The 19350-nt window shown below is 41.3% G+C and overlaps 1 protein-coding gene across 22 annotated transcripts in view; it reads right to left on the bottom strand.

Moving 5' to 3' along the window:
* LOC139384723 (MAP kinase-activating death domain protein-like) overlaps positions 1–17751 on the bottom strand; it is a 75105-nt gene extending 57354 nt beyond the window's left edge. For 10 of the 22 annotated variants that reach the window (XM_071129568.1, XM_071129564.1, XM_071129566.1 and 7 more), the window contains exon 1: positions 17324–17750. The gene's annotated coding sequence lies outside the window, so the exon portion shown is untranslated. Of the gene's footprint in view, positions 1–17323 lie in introns of all 22 variants that reach the window. The other 12 variants (XM_071129574.1, XM_071129570.1, XM_071129579.1 and 9 more) reach the window with 4 other exon arrangements.
* Between the last annotated feature and the right edge of the window lie 1599 nt (positions 17752–19350).

Genomic DNA, 19350 nt, shown 5'->3' with positions numbered 1-19350 from the left:
CAGCTGAAATGTATATGCATTTATGTAAATACAGTGGGAAAAAATGTACGCAACATGCAACAATTTAAAGGATTACAGTTCAATTGAAATAAATGAATTAAGCCCTAATCTATGGATTTCAAATGACTGGGAATACAGATATGCATATGTTGGTCCCACTCCTCTTCAATGGCTGTGGGAAGTTGCTGAACACTTCTTTCAGAACTACTGGCTAAAAAGTATACGAAAGTACCACAGAATCTCTTTAACTAATAATAATGTTGACTCATCCTATACTGTATGTGGGCAAAACATGAATTGGAGATAAAAACACTTAAAACATGTTTTATTTTTAAACACCACAAACTTGCATCTCCAACAGACCATTTCAAATTCTTGCTATTTCCTCATTGAGCTAGCCAATCAGCGTTTTACTAGCATTAGGGCTGAAACTATTTAGTCGACTGGAAAATGTTTGTTCGACCAAGATTTATTTAGTCGAGCAGTGGAAAAAAAAAGAGTCAAACATATATTTATGTACACTAACAGTCAAAAGTTTTGGAACGCCTATCATTCAAGGGTTTTTCTTTATTTTTACCCTTTTCTACATTGAAGAATAATAGTGAAGACATCAAAACTATAAAATAACACATTTGGAATCATGTAGTAAGCAACAACAACAAAGAAGTGTTAAAATATATTTTATATTTGAGATTCTTCAAAGTAGCCACACTTTGCCTTGATTACAGCTTTGCACACACTTGGCATTCTCTCAACCAGCTTTACCTGGAATGCTTTTCCAACAGTCCTGAAGGAGTTCCCACATATGCTGAGCACTTGTTGGCTGCTTATCCTTCACTCTGTGGTCCAACTCATCCCAAACCATCTCAATTTGGTTGAGAATGGGGGATTATGGAGGCCAGGTCATCTGAAGCAGCAATCCACTCTCCTTGGTAAAACAGAGCTTACACAGCCTTGAGGTGTGTTGGGTCATTGTCTTGTTGAAAAACAAATGATAGTGGGACTAAGGCAAAACCAGATAGGATGGCGTATCGCTGCAGAATGCTTTGATAGCCATGCTGGTTAAGTGTGCCTTGAATTATAAATAAATCACAGACTGTCACCAACAAAGCACCCCCACACCATAACACCCCCACGCTTTGCGGTGGCAAATACACATGCGGAGATCATCCATTCATCCACACCGCGTATCACAAAGACACGGCAGCTGGAACCAAAAATCTCCCATTTGGACTCCAGACCAAAATAACAAAATTTCCACCGTTCTAATGTTCATTGCTTGTGTTTCTTGGCCCAAGCAAGTCTCTTCTTCTTATCAGTGTCCTTTAGTAGTGGTTTCTTTGTAGCAATTCAACCATGAAGGCCTGACTCACAGTCTCCTCTGAACAGCTGATGTTTAGATGTGTCTGTTACTTGAACTCCGTGAAGCATTTATTTGGGCTGCAATTTCTGAGGCTGTTAACTCGAATGAACTTATCCTCTGCAGCAGAGGTAACTCTGGGTCTTCCATTCCTGTGGCGGTCGTCATGAAAGCCAGTTTCATCATAGCGCTTGATGGTTTTTGCGACTGCACTTAAAGAAACGCTCAAAGTTCTGGAAATGTTCCGTATTGACTGACCTTCATGTCTTAATGTAATGATGGATTGTCTTTTCTCTTTGCTGATTTGAGCTGTTCTTGCCATAATAAGGACTTGGTCTTTTACCAAATATGGCCATCTTCTGTATACCACCCCTACCTTGTCACAGCACAACTGATTGGCTCAAACGCATTAAGAAGGAAATAAATTCCACAAATTAACTTTTAAGAAGGCACACCAGTTAATTTAAATGAAATCCAGGTGACTACTTCGTGAAGCTGGTTGAGAGAATGTCAAGAGTGTACAAAGCTGTCATCAAGGATAAAGGTAGCTACTTTAAATAATCTCAAATATAAAATATATTTGTACAACACTTTTTTGGTCACTACATGATTCCATGTGTCATTTCATAGTTTTGATGTCTTCACTAATATTCTACAATGTAGAAATAAATAAAGAAAAACCCTTGAATGAGTAGCTGTGTCAAATACTGTATATTTAGAGTACATGCCTCAAGTGTTGGAGAGCATGAGAAGTAATCCAACTAAGGATTTATGGAGATGTAGCCCAAAGGACAGAGGATATGAAATGTGGAAATAAGCTTTATCCACATCCACCTTAACAACTTCACCAACCCATGACTAGGACGTAGGAATTCAAAACACACGTTGCAATTCAACATAAATCAGGAAATGGACCAGTGAGTTTGTTTTGTATCATCGGCTATAGATCACATTGTGTCACATTCAAACACCTAGTACTCCTCTCTTCCAAAACAGCACATTCCGATAAGAAGAATACTACTATAATATAATGAAATACTCTGATTAGATCCTGCTTGTGGAGAATCGCTCGGGCTGCAAGTCTCTCGCAGCCCTCGAACCAGAAAAACGATCAATCTGCCTCGTTGGCAATGAGGTGGAAATGAAGGCATGATTCAGTGATTAGTGCAGACCCTTCTGCTCGTAAAGACATTTTTGCTAAGAGGCAAAAAAGCTCACAAATCAACCTGTGGACAGAGATTGGAGATTGATAGCTGGGTTGACATAGTAAGTTACCAGTAATGGGCCATTTGAATAGTAAATACCACAAGACATAAACATGTCTCCCAGTACAGTTTAGGCTACAGGACAGATTTTAACATACTAAAAGAGACTTAATGGAGTCAACTTAATGGAGGTGTGTGTCTGACATGTGGAATCGAGGATTGTAGTCTAAAACCAGTGCTACAGCACCCATCAGAGGAGTAACTGGAGAGTCAGGAGACACTACAAACAAAGGTAAACTATAGCCTAATTGACAGACAACCCCAACCCCATCTAGTAGTGTGCGCTCTCAAATTGGACACTTACCACAGCTCTGTATTACGTTATATTCAACTCCAGTACTTGTCCGTCATAGCTTGTTCTCCATATTCCTTTTAAATAGGGAGCACAATTTGTTTTCAACCCTCATTTCCACCAGGACTAATCAAAACGTGTTTTCTCATGGCTCGCTCGTCCCTCTGCAGCAGACATATGGTGAGCAATATGTTTGGAACATCGAATCGCAATAAAATCACTATCGAATCACAATACATACAGAATTGTGAAAATCACAAGAATCGCAATACATATAGTATCGGCACCTAAGTATCATGATAATATTGTATCGTGAGGTCCCTGGCAATTCCCAGCTCTAGTGGTTTCCCTGTAATGTTTTAGAAAGCCAACATTAAAATTCCGAAATTACTTTTCTCGCCTCACCAGAAGGTGAACTCGTGGCTCAACTGAAGATGCAAAGTATTTCAAATATCTTCTGTTAAAAAAGAATGAATAACAAAGGAGGTCAGGTGCACAGAGAAAACTGACTGCCGATAGGTAGGCCTACAGAGTACAGTAATAGTACAGTAAGAGGCCGTTCCTTCTCTTGCTAGAACAACAACAAAAGGCACCGCATGTTGCGTAACGGGCTGGTACTGACAAACCGAACATTTCTACATGTAGAATTCCCTGCCACTCGGTGGCCGACAACTTCACTTTGAGCCAATCAGAGAGCACGGACCTCCACATAACAACAAAAAACTAGGGCACCCATCTTGGTGTATTCCACCCCCTTCATCAAAATTGTTCTAATTAAAACAATATTAGCTACATAGTAAAATATTAAAAAAATAAATGGTTATTGCCCTGCTGAAAAGATGAATTAATCTTCCAGTGTCTGTTGGAAAGCAGACTAAACCAGGTTTTCCCTCTAGGATTTTGCCTGTGTTTGGCTCTATTCCGTGTCTTTTTATCTTTAAAAAAAACCTAGTCCTTGCCGATGACAAGCATGTCCATTACATGATGCATCCACTGCCATGCTTGAAAATATGAAGAGAGGTGATGTGTTGTGTTTGCCCCAAACATAATGCTTGGTATTGAGGACATAGTGTTAATTTCTTTGACATATTTTTTGCAGTTTTACTTTAGTGCCTGCCTGATTGCAAACAGGATGTATATTTTGGAAATAGTTTATTCTGTACAGGCTTCCTTCTTTTCACTCTGTCGTTTAAGTTAGTATTGTGGAGTAACTACAGTGTTGTTGATCCATACTCAGTGTTTTCCTATCACAGCCATTAAACACCGTAAGTGTTTTAAAAAGACACCAATGGCTTCATGGTGACATCCCAGAATGGTTTCCTTCTTCTCCGGCAAATGAGTTAGGAAGGACACCTGTATATTTGTAGTAACTGTGTGTATTGATACACCATCCAAAATGTAATTAATAGCTTCACCAGGCTCAAAGTGCTAATCATTGATTTTTTTTTTTTTTTACCCATCTACCAATAGGAGCCCTTCTTTGCGGGTCATTGGAAAACCTTCCCGGTCTTTGCGATTGACTCTGGGTTTGAAATTCACTGCTCAACTGAGGGGCCTTACAGATAATTATATGTGTGGGGTACAGAGATGAGGTAGTCATTCAAAAATCATGTTTAAAGCTATTATTGCACTCACAGTGAGTCTGTGACTGACTTTGAAAGGACATTTTTACTCCTGAACTTATTTAGGCTTGCCATACCTTTCCCATCTAAAACCATTAAGGCTGGTTTATAAATGACGTACGCAACACAAAAACAGTACGCAAAATGGAGAGCCTGCATTCTTGTGTCAAATTATGAATTGTGGGGGTGCACATGTCTGTGTAGGTTTCCTACGCAACACCATTGTGTATAGCTACTTGTAGTTCTTCAATGCGTCTGTACATAGGGTATAAACTAGGCTTAAGGCATAATTTATTGAAGAAATATTAGCCTACTGAGTGTGTGAAAAACAAGGTGGATCTGAGAGAAAAATCTAACGTCCTTGCTCAACTGGTCATGTGACCTACTTGCTTCCCAGTCAATCATTTTTTATTCCGCCTACAGCCCTACCGGCCTGAGGTAATAACATTCAGCATAGTCGTCATAGCAACCCAACCCTGCTTTCTTCTTGCTCAGCTGTGTGTCGGCTATTCTTAAATCAGAGAACGTTAGTGAGCAGGGCACCATGTTATCAGTGGCACCAAAGGTTTTATTATCTAGGCTAATGGGCCGTTTTACAAAATATCAGGTCAAATTAGTAAATTTACCATGACAGCTACAAAGCAAAAACCAGGAAGAATGTAGCCTATATATGGCTCTGGACAAGGCCTGACCAAATGGCAAGCATCAACAAAAAACCTGACAGGCAAACAAACTTAGCAAAGAACGGAAGAGGACAAGTACCTCAAGTAGACTCAAAGAATAATGTGAATTGGTTCATAAAAAGTGAGGCTGTGATCTAAAATAGGCATAACTGGCCATTCACTGAAAAGTAGCCTAATGTTTGATTAAAGCAGCCCTAGTTCATTCAATTTCCTCAAATGACGCCCGCGGCTCATTTCTTAAGTTGCTCCTTTCACAATAAAGCCGAATTACCTACCCACAGGCCTGGGATATTGATAAAGCTTAATTGCGTGCTCAATTTCAGGTCATACCCGTACAACATTATGCAGACGCCAAAGGCTGGTACAAACAAATGTCCATGGAAGGTTATTCTCAGTCAAAAAAGGCCCACTAGCCTTACAATGAATTGTCAACAAAGCAACTAGGCCTATAACGGTCTACAATCTTCATTTAAGATGCCACTGCATGTACGTAGGCCTAGCTTTTTTTTCTCCTATCAATAACAGAGCAAATACTGCCTGAGCCGCCTTCACTGGTTTGTTTACCTTCCTTCTCGGAGTAGCATAATTAACTTAGAAATGTGTGGGCGCTAATGCACTAGGGACCTCAGCAGTGAAGTGTCAGCAAATAACAAATCTATGTGGCCATGTAGAAACTGTGCACGCTTTATATCTTGCTCCCAGTAGCCTTCTTAAATGGTGATAAAATGTCGTCTCCACCTAGCATCTATAATTCAAACTGGGCTTAGGCTACATCTAGAGCCAGACAACGTGATCATTTAACAAAGTAGTCCAGTGCCTACATCTGGACTACTCAGTGCATTCTGCACTAGAAACTAGATACATTTGCAAGTGGTGCCTTTGAAACTACACCCAGAAAGACAAACACTCCACAACCAGATCAGCTTACAAGTAGCCTATATGTTAAAGTAGGTTGTGTTTGATCTGATGGGTATAGGCATCCTCAAATATCAGCCTACTGGGCCTAAGTGGTCAGCAAAAAAGAAATAGCCACAGAGAATGAAGTAAAAGCACCAGACCGTCTGGATAGTGTGTGTGCCCGGAGATGGAGACATGAAATACAGGCTGTTCGTGCCATTCATTTGCGAGTGGCTATGGCTGAAACAGCCTGTAGCACACAACAGACTGCAAAAGACTGAAATTCAGACGCTGAATTTCAATGACTTGGGGGCCTAGACAACATTTACAAAATAATTCAAACCTGTACAAGAAACAAGCTACCATTAGGCTGCCTTCCTCCAACTGGATTCAACTAGGGATGCACGATATATCGGTGAACATATCGGAATCGGACGATATGAGCTAAAAATACCAACATCAGTATTGGCCGATGTCTAGTTTAACGCCGATGTGCAAAACCAATGTCAAAGCTGACGTGCATACCTATATAACGTAGGTACATAACATAATGACGGCAGGTAAAATGTTGAGCTATACGTGCAACACAGCATTCCTAAACTAGCCCACAATGTCTGCTGTGTGAATCGAGCAGTCAACAAGTCGAGCAGTCATTTGAAAGAGTAACAGAATTTCAGCGAGACAACTCAAAGGCAAAATCCATTAAAGATAATGGAATTTATTGCCCTTGACAATCAACCGTTCTCCGTCATGGGTAATGTTGGATTTTCGCCGACTGGTCGAGCACCGGTACACACTACCAAGTGCGCAATTTTTCAGATGTTGCCCTACCGGAGTTACACAGTGATAGCGTCGCTGCTGTTAGCTTCCCGACATACATACTATGGAACGCCGTTTGGGTTTTTGCGTGTCAAAAAAGAAACAGTACCACTATCAAAGCTGTACAAAAAAAGTCTGCAAACAAGCAAACACCGGCCACGAACGATGTGTCTACAATACCATGTTGATATTGATCAATTATTTGTTTGACCGCAACTTCTGGGATAGCTAGCTTTAGCTTGGTACCTAGCTAGCACGACTACAACCAGCCTGAAAACAATGACCAGTAGAAACTGCAGTCTTTTTCCATTATTCTTAGCAATTATTTAGGAATCGTTGTGAGTAAGTATTAGCTGTGTTGCCACTTGTTGTTTGCCTATTGAAATTGAACTTCAGTTCATGAAAATAAATAGCTAGCAGCTACTTAACTCTGTTGCCCAAACCTAACGTTATAAGCAGCCAGCTAGCTTCATCTGGCTAGTGAGGCTCGACCGGACCGGGTTGTGTGTTGTGAAGCTAGCCACAATAAGGATTAGGCACAAAAGTGGAATTTGAGGCTTGCCTTCAAAATAAAAGTATGTCATTGACAGTGATGCAAATTAATACAAATAGTAGAATTATGCCATACTTTTATTTTGAAGGCTAACGGCCAAGCCACTATTGTGGCTAATCCTTATTGTGGCTAGCTTCACAGATGGGTCTGACCAACATTAATCCAATAATAAGTTTAATAAATAAGGTTATTTTAGATGATGACACCTAGCTATATATTTAGCTAGCTAACTATAGCTACTGAAACAGATGTTGTTTTGCTATGAATTTGGAGGAAGAACATTATTTGAATCCATGAGCTAGCTAGCTTTTCTTTTTATGGCCAGCATTGTAGGGGCACAAGACAACTTTACCAGCATCATAGCATACGTATCGATGAATCGTTGTGACATATGAAATACGAGTGATAGTGTAATCAATGTGTAATAATTACATCAAACATTTATGAGCGTGTTAAATTATTATGTGAAGTGCAGTCATATTCAGGTCCCGATTTGTCAAATAATGTTATTCAGCGAGACAACTCAAAGGCAAAATCCATTAAAGCCAAATATTTGACATGTCAAATAGTGTTAAATAGTATATTTTTTGACACTCAAAGACCCAAACGGCGTTCCATAGCAATCCTGGTTGAGAATGAACCGACTGAACAAATGAACAACGAAACAGCACAGCAAGTAAGTGAAATAAATAAGTTTTACTTGTAATGGGGACATACGTCAATGCAAACAAAATAACTTTTTGGTCAGTGTGGTGTGTGTGTAACCTTTATTTAACTCGGCAAGTCAGTTAAGAACAAATGATGGCCTAACCCGGACGACGCTGGGCTAATTGTGCGCCGCCCTATGGGACTCCCAATCACGGCCGGATGTGATACAGCCTGGATTCGAACCAGGGACTGTAGTGACGACTCTTGCACTGAGATGCAGTGATTTAGACCTCTGCGTCCATGTGTGTTTGTTAACTATTTAACTGTACTAGAATGCTTAAAAGGCAGCTAAAATTTAAAGTATCTTTTTTTTGGCAAGGAAAATATCGTATTTCGGTATTGGCCAGAAATGTCATATTGGTGCATCACTAGATTCAACTCTAATGAATCTATGGGCAAAAACTAGGGCTAGGAATCGCCAGGGACCTCACGATACAATATTATCACAATACATAGCTGCCGAAAACAGATATATTGCGATTCTCACAATTCTATATGTATTGCGATTTCATACTGCAAATATATTGCTATTTGATCCAAATACACTACCGGTCAAAGTTTTAGAACACTCATTCAAGGGTTTTTCTTTATTTTCTACATTGTAGAATAAAAGTGAAGACATCAAAACTATGAAATTACACATTTGGAATCATGTAGTAACCAAAAAAGTGTTAAACAAATCCAAATATATTTTTACACTTGAGATTCTTCAAATAGCCTTGATGACAGCTTTGCACACTCTTGGCATTCTATCAACCAGCTTCATGGAGGTAGTCACATGGAATGTATTTCCATGAGGTGTGCCTTGTTAAAAGTTAATTTGTGGAATTTCTTTCCTTCTTAATGCATTTGAGCCAATCAATTGTGTTGTGACAAGGTAGGGGGTATACAAAAGATAGCTATATTTGGTAAAAGACAAAGTCCATATTTTGGCAAGAACAGCTCAAATAAGCAAAGAGAAACAACAGTCCATCATTATTTTAAGATAAGGTCAGTCAATATGGAGAACTTCAAGAACTTTGTTAGTATCTTCAAGTGGGTTTGGCAGATGACAGGGGAACGCATCGTACCATCTGTAAAGTTGGGTGAAGGAAGAATAATAGTCTGGGGATGTTTTTCATGGTTTATGCCAAGGTCCCTTAGTTCCAGTGAAGGGAAATCTTAATGCTATAGCATACAATGACATTCTAGACAATTCTGTGCTTCCAACTTTGTGGCAACAGTTTGGGGAAGCCCTTTTCTGTTTCAGCATGACAATGCACAAAGTGAGGTCCATACATAATTGGTTTGTCGAGATCGGTGTGGAAGAACTTGACTGGCCTGCACAGAGCCCTGACGTCAACCACATCGAACACCTCTATGGAGGAATTGAAACACCGGCTGCGCCGCCAGGCCTAATCGTCCAACATCAGTGCCCGACCTCACTACTGCTCATAGCTGAATGGAAGCAAGTCCCGACAGCAATGTTCCAACATTTACTGGAAAGCCTTCCAAGAAGAGTGGAGGCTGTTATAGCAGCAAAGAGGGGACCAACTCCATATCAATGCTCATGCCTTTGGAATGAGATGTTTGACGGGCAAGTGGCCACATACTTTCGGTCATGTAGTGCATGTCTGTTGCAGAGAGAGAGAGCATGACAAAATGAGTTTTTATCAGTCACGGAAACAAAAGTGCTGAAAACATGTTGGCTAATCATTTAAAAAGAAGATGAATAACAAGCTATAAGATGAAAAATAGTTCTGGAGCAGGTACAACTGACTAGGGCTATCTAGCACTCCCTAGCAAAAAATATATATACACTGCTCAAAAAAAATAAAGGGAACACTCTCAAGCCAAGTCAATCACACTTCTGTGAAATCAAACTGTCCACTTAGGAAGCAACACTGATTGACAATACATTTCACATGCTGTTGTGCAAATGGAATAGACAACAGGTGGAAATTATAGGCATTTAGCAAGACACCCCCAATAAAGGAGTGGTTCTGCAGGTGGGGACCACAGACCACTTCTCAGTTCCTATGCTTCCTGGCTGATGTTTTGGTCACTTTTGAATGCTGGCGGTGCTTTCACTCTAGTGGTAGCATGAGACGGAGTCTACAACCCACACAAGTGGCTCAGGTAGTGCAGCTCATCCAGGATGGCACATCTATGCGAGATGTGGCAAGAAGGTTTGCTGTGTCTGTCAGCATAGTGTCCAGAGCATGGAGGCGCTACCAGGAGACAGGTCAGTACATCAGGAGACGTGGAGGAGGCCGTAGGAGGGCAACAAGCCAGCAGCAGGACCGCTACCTCCGCATTTGTGCAAGGAGGAGCAGGAGGAGCACTGCCAGAGTCCTGCAAAATTACCTCCAGCAGGCCACATATGTGCATGTGTCTGCTCAAACGGTCAAAAACAGACTCCATGAGGGTGGTATGAGGGCCCGACGTCCACAGGTGGGGGTTGTGCTTACAGCCCAACACCGTGTAGGACGTTTGGCATTTGCCAGAGAACACCAAGATTGGCAAATTCGCCACTGGCGCCCTGTGCTCTTCACAGATGAAAGCAGGTTCACACCGAGCACATGTGACAGACGTGACAGAGTCTGGAGAAGCCGTGGAGAACATTCTGCTGCCTGCAACATCCTCCAGCATGACCGGTTTGGCGGTGGGTCAGTCATGGTGTGGGGTGGCATTTTATATGACTGGGCAGGGTCACAGCCATGGATGGGCATAGCCCCACCAACCTGTGAGACAGGCCCAGCCAATCAGAATTAGTTCTCTCACAAAAGGGCTTCATTACAGACATAAATAATCCTCAGCACTCCCCACTCAGACGACCCCGCAGGTGAAGAAGCCGTATGTGAAGGTCCTGGGCTGGCGTAGTTACATGTGGTCTGCGGTTGAGAGGCCGGTTGGACATACTGCCAAATTATCTAAAATAATGTTGAGTGGTTAATTGGTCGAGAAATTAACATTAAATTCTTTGGCAACAGCTCTGGTAGACATTGCTGCAGTCAGCATGCCAATTGCACGCTCCCTCAAAACTTAAGACATCTGTGGCATTGTGTTGTGTGACAAAACCACACATTTTAGAGTGGCCTTTTATTGTCCCCAGCATAAGGTGCACCTGTGTAACGATCCTATTGTTTAATCAGCTTCTTGATATGCCGCACCGGTCAGGTGGATGTATTATCTTGGCAAATGAGAAATGCTCACTAACAGGAATGTCAACAAATTTGTGCATAAAATTTGAGAGAAATAAGCTTTTTATGGTTTTTATATGGTACATTTCGGGGATTTCAGCTCATACAACCAACACTTTACATGTTGCATTTAGATTTTTGTTCAGTGTATATAAAAATAAATCGATACTTGGAGTCAAAGTATCAATATAAATTAGTCCAAAATAATATTGTGATATGTAACTATGAATCCCCCCCCCCCCCCCCCCCATCACTAGCAAATTCTGTTTGGAAATGCCACATAGCTAAACTGATAAAGAAATGTCCTTTTGATTGGAAAATTTATTGTTTTATGTTTACAGTTAGGGCCTAGCTGGGCCGGTCATTTCTGTCCAATATATAGCAAAACATTTGTCACTGCCACCTTCAGTATGCCACATTAATGACAACACCAGAGTTTTTATATCTGTCCTGTACGTGAAGGCCCCCCAGCATCAACATACAGAGCTGACAACATACACAATTTCCCCACCAAAACCAACAACCCTTCTTCACTATGCACTGTGTACACTATGCGTTGCATGCCAGGTTTCAATAGCTGCACAATTTTAACATTGTGACATATTGAAATAGAGTTATTGAAAAAACACATTGCAACAGCAACACTGGCAAAACACAAGATACACTGTAAACCTCTCAGCTGCCTCATCTGACAAGAGGTGAGACCTGGGTCAAGTAATCAAAGCCTTCCTTTCTCTGAGAGCAGGCTAGCATTACGACTGAGCCATGTGGGAGAAAGCAGACCCCCACAAATCGAATCATCTTCACAGGCTAAATAATGGCACAGGTTAAGGCAACAGCTGAATCTGGTCAGAGCGGTCTACTCTGCAGGAGGCACTGACTGGTTATGTAAGCATTGGGGGGAGGTATGATTCACACAACATGCAAACCAACTATTACCAGTAACACTGAACTGCAACCAAGATGGAAAGTAACCTATTGCAGTGGCCTCACATTTTTAAAATCGCCAGATTGTCCCTTTATTGGACAAGACAACATCTTGATAGTTTTGCTGAGAACAAACTAAAACTGCGGAAAGACACCTAGAAACATTAAAACATAGGTACACAAAAGTGCTGTATAGTTGGGAATATTCTGAAGTACTGCATTTTCACCATTCACTGGAAATTGGTGCCCTTGATGGTGTTTCAAAACATGAAAATGACTCCATCACACCAGCTGGCTGGCCATGGTCTCAAAGTAAATAAACAAATGTGTGTCTCTCTCTCTTGGTCCCTAAAGGGACAGATCTTGATGTTGTGGCTAGTGTGTCAGCATTCAGACGTAGGCCTAATATAGTTTAAAAAAGGTTAAATTAAAAAAACATATATATTGAATATTATGCCTTTATCAAATGAAGAAGACACCGACTAGTACAAGCAAAACTGCTTGAGTAGTACTCATGAAAGTATTTAAGCTATAGGCTTGAGCTTCTTTCTCATTCTTGCAATGTCATCATAATTTGCCTGACGTGCAACTGCAGCTAGACAGTTCAAGACCGTGTCCTTCGCTCCAGCCTGTCTTCGCCGTCGTTGACAGAACTGCGGGAGAGCAGTGCCCGACAGGCGGGGGCCAAATACACCTTCTACTGGTGTCCTAGCTATTGTTCAGTGTCCTTCACTGAACACCTGCCCTCGTCTTTGATAACAGAACTGCGGGAGAGCAGTGCCAGACAGGCGGGAGTGAAGTACAGTCTACCGGTGTGCTAGCTAGCGACCTTTCCCACCTGCTGTGTACAGGAGTCCTAGCTAGCTAGAGGGCTCACACAGTGTCCTTCGCTCCTGCCTGCCAAACACCTGCCCTCGCCATCGTTAACAAAACTGCCGGAAAGCTGTGCCCAATCAGGGATGCAAACTGGTGAGGGCCCAAAAAGGTGACACTTTTTTTCTTCTTCACTGAAACATGCAACAAAAAAAATCCCTAGCTAATTAAACAACAAAGCATATGCTCTACATGCTCTGTCCGTGTGTGCAAAATAAAAAGTGGTTAATGTGAACCTAACTCACAGCTGAAAAATTTAAAGGAAGCAATCCAATGTTATTTGTTGCCTAGACTTCACTGCACATGACACTAAAGTCTTGAGAAAAAACATTACACTAATATTGCAGTTAGCCATGACAGCCTTTATAATAGAATGCTTGTGACCACACACACATCTAAATATTGCACTTGGAGAAAAAAACATCTTAAAGTTGAAATAGAATGAAACAAACAGGCATTCTATTTTGCTCTATTATAGTGGCAACTATAGTAGACATCGATTAAGTGCACAAGGCTACATGTGTGCAAAAAATAACGTTCACACAGTAAAAAAATGGAATACTACCCCCTCACCTCAACCAGGCCCAGCTCCAGCTACACTTAATCCCTGAATCCACTTGTTAAAACCTGTTGCGACTCTAGGGGCAGTATTTTCATTTTTGGAGAAAAAAAACGTTCCCGGTTTAAAAGGGATATTTTGTCAGGACAAGATGCTAGAATATGCATATAATTGACAGCTTTGGATAGAAAACACTAACGTTTCCAAAACTGTAAAGATATTGTCTGTGAGTATAACAGAACTGATGTTGCAGGCGAAAGCCTGAGAAAAATCCAATCCGGAAGTGCCCCATGTTTTGAAAGCGCTGCGTTCCAATGAGTCCCTATTGAGCAGTGAATGTGCTATCAACCAGCTTACACTTTCTACGTATTCCCCAAGGTGTCTACAGCATTGTGACGTAGTTTTGCACATTTATGTTGAAGAATAGCCGTAGGCCGCTACATTGCGTAAGTGGTCACCTGATGGCTCCCAGGGTGACTCTCGCGTAAAATACAGAGGTAGCCATTACTCCAATCGGTCCTACTGAAAAACGAATTGTCCCGACAGATATATTATCGAATAGATATTAGAAAAACACCTTGAGGATTGATTATAAACAACGTTTGCCATGTTTCTGTCGTTATTATGGAGCTAATTTGGAATATTTTGAGGCGTTTTCGTGACTGCAATTTCCGGGCGATTTCTCAGCCAAACGTGAAGAACAAACAGAGCTATTTCACCTACAAAAATAATATTTTGGGAAAAAATGAACTTTGGCTATCTACCTGGGAGTCTCATGAGTGAAAACATCCGAAGTTCATCAAAGGTAAACGATTTAATTTGATTGCTTTTCTGATTTTTGTGACAAGGTTGCCTGCTGCTAGCAAGGCATAATGCTATGCTAGGCTATTATAAACTTACACAAATGCTTGTCTAGCTTTGGCTGTAAAGCATATTTTGAAAATCTGAGATGACAGGGTGATTAACAAAAGGCTAAACTGTGTTCCAATATATTTCACTTAAAAAGCAACTAAGGCGTTATAACTTGAGGAACAGCAAGGAGTCGTAACGTTATACCAGTTAATACTATAGCGAATTGGTTAGGTTACTAATGCTCATCTGATGTTGTAACATTAGCTAGCTAACGTTAGCTGCCTGACTTTATTAGCCAGCTAATTCACACCATAAACTCAATTATTTGATCAGTGAAGTTGGCTAATGTTGCTCAACATTTCTCTGCCTTGCTAACGGAGAATTTGATCCAGCTAACGTAAACTCACCCCATTCCGTACAAATGTGCGCAACCGCAACATTCAAACGAGGCTACAAAGAAAACTAATGGGACTGTAGCGACTGTGTTGATGTCAAAATCGGGTGAGTGAACTATGTTTCTATTCAAGCGTTGATTGACATGGTAATGGCTCTATAGTATTGGAGAAAAGTTAAAAAAACGGACCCTCCGTTACATCGTGGCGTGTCATGTCGTGACGTACAGCACGCATAAAGCTACTATTTCTGTCTTACAATCTCGCTCCACCAGGTGTAGCACTTCTCTAAACCTTTAAAAACAAGAAATGGACAGTGACGGGGGTAAGGGGGGATTCCTAGTAATTTTTTGCGTCATCATTGCATGCGATCATCATTCTCAAAGCCGCTGTTTACTTCTAAGATCACTTTAGCACCGCCCTAAAAACCCTATTCAAATTCGACACAAACCTTCAAATAGGTATGTAATGACACATTATATAAACTCTTTACAGTGTTTTATTTACATTTTAGAGGCAATAAGGTGATAAGTTGTACATATCAGGTGAAAAAAAGCCATTTTCCCACACGTGATCTCTCCTTCTCACTATCACGCATTAGTTTGCTTCCCCACCCGCCATTTTTAAAAAGACCCGACGGGGCTCATTGCCTGCTTGAATTATGCAGAAACGGGCAGTGTTTAGGTCATGTAATTGATTCTATTAGAATGGGGAGAAATTGTGCTTTACAATGGTATTGACATTACAGTTGATCTGGAAGTATTACGTTTTTGGGGCGTTAAAATAAGGGCAATTGTACTGACCAAGGCGATGGACGAGTTTACGTTAGCAGGATAGTTAACAATGCTAACAATACTTGTTCCAACACACCTTCTCCCTCACCTCAAACCTTCCAAATGCCAGTTGTTTTTCAGTTACAACTCAAGAAGTAGGCTTTATCACCTTCTCACCCCTCCATAGACAGACTTTACACCTACCTCTTCGTTATCATTCAGGGGACGTGTTGCTGTAAATGGCAAACTGCCATCCTACTCTCTGCTGTCTTTCCAGAGCACGCGATGATGCTGTAACAAGCAAATTGGTTGTCTCTTCTCTTTTCAGTCGCGTGCTGCATTCTGCTGTTATGTGAACGATTGGCTGAGCCTTGGATACAGACAATATTGCTACAAACGCACATCACTCGTCGTATCTACACAAACACGTATGTCCCCTATTTTGGATTCTAAACGGCGAATTTCGCCAAAAGGTGACTAGTTTGCATCCCTGCCGATAGGCGGGGGGCAATGGACACCATCTACCTAGTGATGCTACGTTTGATACTGGAGCTCAGAGGCACACGTCGAAATCGGCAAGAGTACTTCAAAGCAGGGTGCCGATGTATGTATCAATTTATCAGAAGCATGTGATCAATGACATCCGAAGCTTTGTTTTGTTGAACAACCACCTGATCGGTTTGGCAGAAGACAAAAAGGCTATGTTGCACACACACTACAGGATGTGGGACGTCATCTATAATAATTTGGCTGCTCTAAATTATTTTGACCAGCAGGTGCCAATAGTAAGCGTGTTGGTCAAAGACTCAAGTAATGGACCTATTTGACAGAATTGAGTGAAAAGCCTCAATGCTTCAGGAAGCTTAGTTTCCGGTCACTATAGCTAAGGCTTGATGCCCCGTCACTTCTTCCGTGGGGTTTATCAGCGGTTGGCATCCAATATTATGGTGCATTACCGCCACCTACTGTACTGAAGCCCCCCGCCTGTGTACCAGCTTAAAAACGGACCAATAGAAGTATACAGAGGGGTTCCTGCTAACGCAGGAACGCCCCAAATTGCTGGTCGTAATGGCGCCCTACTCTGCAAGCTACACCTAGCCTGATTTGCTGGCTCGATAGAGCTAAACTATGACACTACCTCACGCTGTCTTGACGGAATAAGGAAGACAGTGGTAAAGGTGACTTAAATTATGTGAAACGGAAAAGTTACCTCCAAATGGTTGACAAGTCCCGTGTTTAATTACAATAAGGACGTGGATATTATATCTACAACGACCCGCATGTAATTGTTGTTCCAGTGTTAAGCACCATCTATATTCAGCGTCCTTCAGGACAGGTACAGAGCAAACCCAACTCCCATCACTTATACGTACGTCACGAGTGCATTAGCTAACAGCTATCGTAAGTAGCTAGCTATCGTAAGTAGCGGACTGTCTATCTTTAAGTTTGTTTACCATGGCAAGTAACATAATATTTGGTCGATCTGTACTCATTAACGTTGTCACATTTGTGATGGTTGTGAAATTATCAACCAAGATGCGAATTGAAAATGAAAGAACATCTTACCTAGCAGTGTTAGCTAGGTGGCTAGCAATACTCGCTAGCTGTCGTCGACGTCGGCCTGGTATGTTGTTGGTGGTAGAAAGAAAGCCAGTGAGGAGATGAATTGAGACGTATTTCAAATAGCGAGATGTAATAAGTATCCTGGATCCATTTTCCAGAGATGGCGATTCAACAGCTCTTCAATTTGTATTTTTAAATCCACGCCTAATTTTAGCCTGTGAAATGCTAGTTTTCTTGCACACGTATGATTATTGGCATAAAACCCGTCTTCATAACATTTCCTCCATATCATCTGCAGGGACAGGAGTTCCGCGGTTGGGGGCAGACTGTACAATTGTGAGACCTATGTGAAGCTAGCCACAATCGTGGAATTTGCGTTTCGTCTTCAAAATTAAAGTCCCTCATTGAAAGTGATGCAAACGGACACAGTTGAATCATGGCATAGGTGGACAATATAATGTTAAACAAGGTGGGCGTGTTATATACATTTAACAATCAGTTGAAATCGCACTGTGGATGTATTAGAATTCATCATTGCATTGGGGGCATACTTATCTGTACAGCCTTACCTATGGCTTGTGGTTCAATTACATGGGGTATCAGTCCACTCAGTGACACCCACAGAACAACTGTGAATAGTTTACACAAATATTAGTATCATAGCTCTTATTGTAGGACTTTGACTGTGGGCTTAGTCAGCCTACTGTGTATAGTTATAATCATATTGCACTGTACAGTCTTACCTATGGATTGTGGATCAATGAAATGGGGTATCAGTCTGCTCAGTGACACCCAGGGCCACATATAGTGGTGTAGCTCTTATTGCAGGACATTGACTGTGGGAAATCCCTTCAGTACAATATGAATGTCAATATGCACAATAGGCTGACAGGGGAAGTGATTTCCCACAGTCAAAGTCCCGCAATATGAGCTACGAGACTAATATTTGTTTAATCCTTCACAGTTGTGTTCTGTGGATGCCACTGCGTGGACTGATACCCAACTTCATTGATCCAGAATCCATAAGTAAGTCTGTACAGTGCAATATGAATGTCCAATACACATTGAGCTGGACTGGTAAGCTTAATATGGCTCACAGTGGTTTCAGTCCCACAATATGAGGGTAAACTCTTCAGTTCTGTAGGTGTCACTGAGTAGACTGATACCCCATTTCATTGATCCATAAGGCTGTACAGTGCAATTGCACAATAGGCTGACTGGGGAGGTGATTTCCCCACAGTCAAAGCCCCGCAATAAGAGCTACAACGCTAATATTTGCGTAAACTTCAGTTGTGTTCTGTAGGTGTCACAGAGTAGACTGACACCCCATTTAATTGATCCCCAATCCATAGGTAAGGCTGTACAGAGAAATACAAGTATGCCCCCAATGCAATTCTGAAGTTTATTTGTATCCATTTGCATCACTTTCAATTAGGGACTTTTTGTTGTAGGTAATCCTTACTATGGCTAGCTTCACATAGGTTATTGGGAGACTGGACAGAGAGCTAGAAAGTCACTTTGCTGCCACTACAGCAGAACACTTTTTATACACATTTTACATGCATTTGTCAAATGATTGCATTGTGCCACATTGGGTGGATTTGTTATTGTCAGTTCTTAGTCCAATACTGAATGCAGGGCCTTGACATCCAATTAACTGAAATTAGTTAATGAACATAAAGGGTCCCTAAATATTGTCAAGAAAACATTGCCAACACTGAATTCATTAGCAACTAAAACTTGCTTAGTGTACCTTTAGTCATTGTTACAATGTAAACTGAACAAAGATTTCACTAAGTTACAGTTCATAAGGAAACCAGTCAACTAAATATATTAATTAGGCCCTAATCTATGGATTTCATATGACTGTGCAGGGGCACAGCCATGGGTGAGTCTGAGAGGGCATAGGCCCACCCACTGGGGAGCCAGGCCTAGCCAATCAGAATGAGTTTTTCCCCACAAAAGGGGCTTTAATACAGAGGGAAATACTCCAGTTTCATCAGCTGTCCAGGTGGCTAGTCTCAGACAAT

Source organism: Oncorhynchus clarkii, chromosome 26 (genome assembly GCF_045791955.1).
Source record: "Oncorhynchus clarkii lewisi isolate Uvic-CL-2024 chromosome 26, UVic_Ocla_1.0, whole genome shotgun sequence".
Lineage (NCBI taxonomy): Eukaryota > Metazoa > Chordata > Actinopteri > Salmoniformes > Salmonidae > Oncorhynchus > Oncorhynchus clarkii.
Note: the sequence above shows the minus strand (reverse complement) of the source record. Positions and strands in the feature narration are given on the sequence as shown.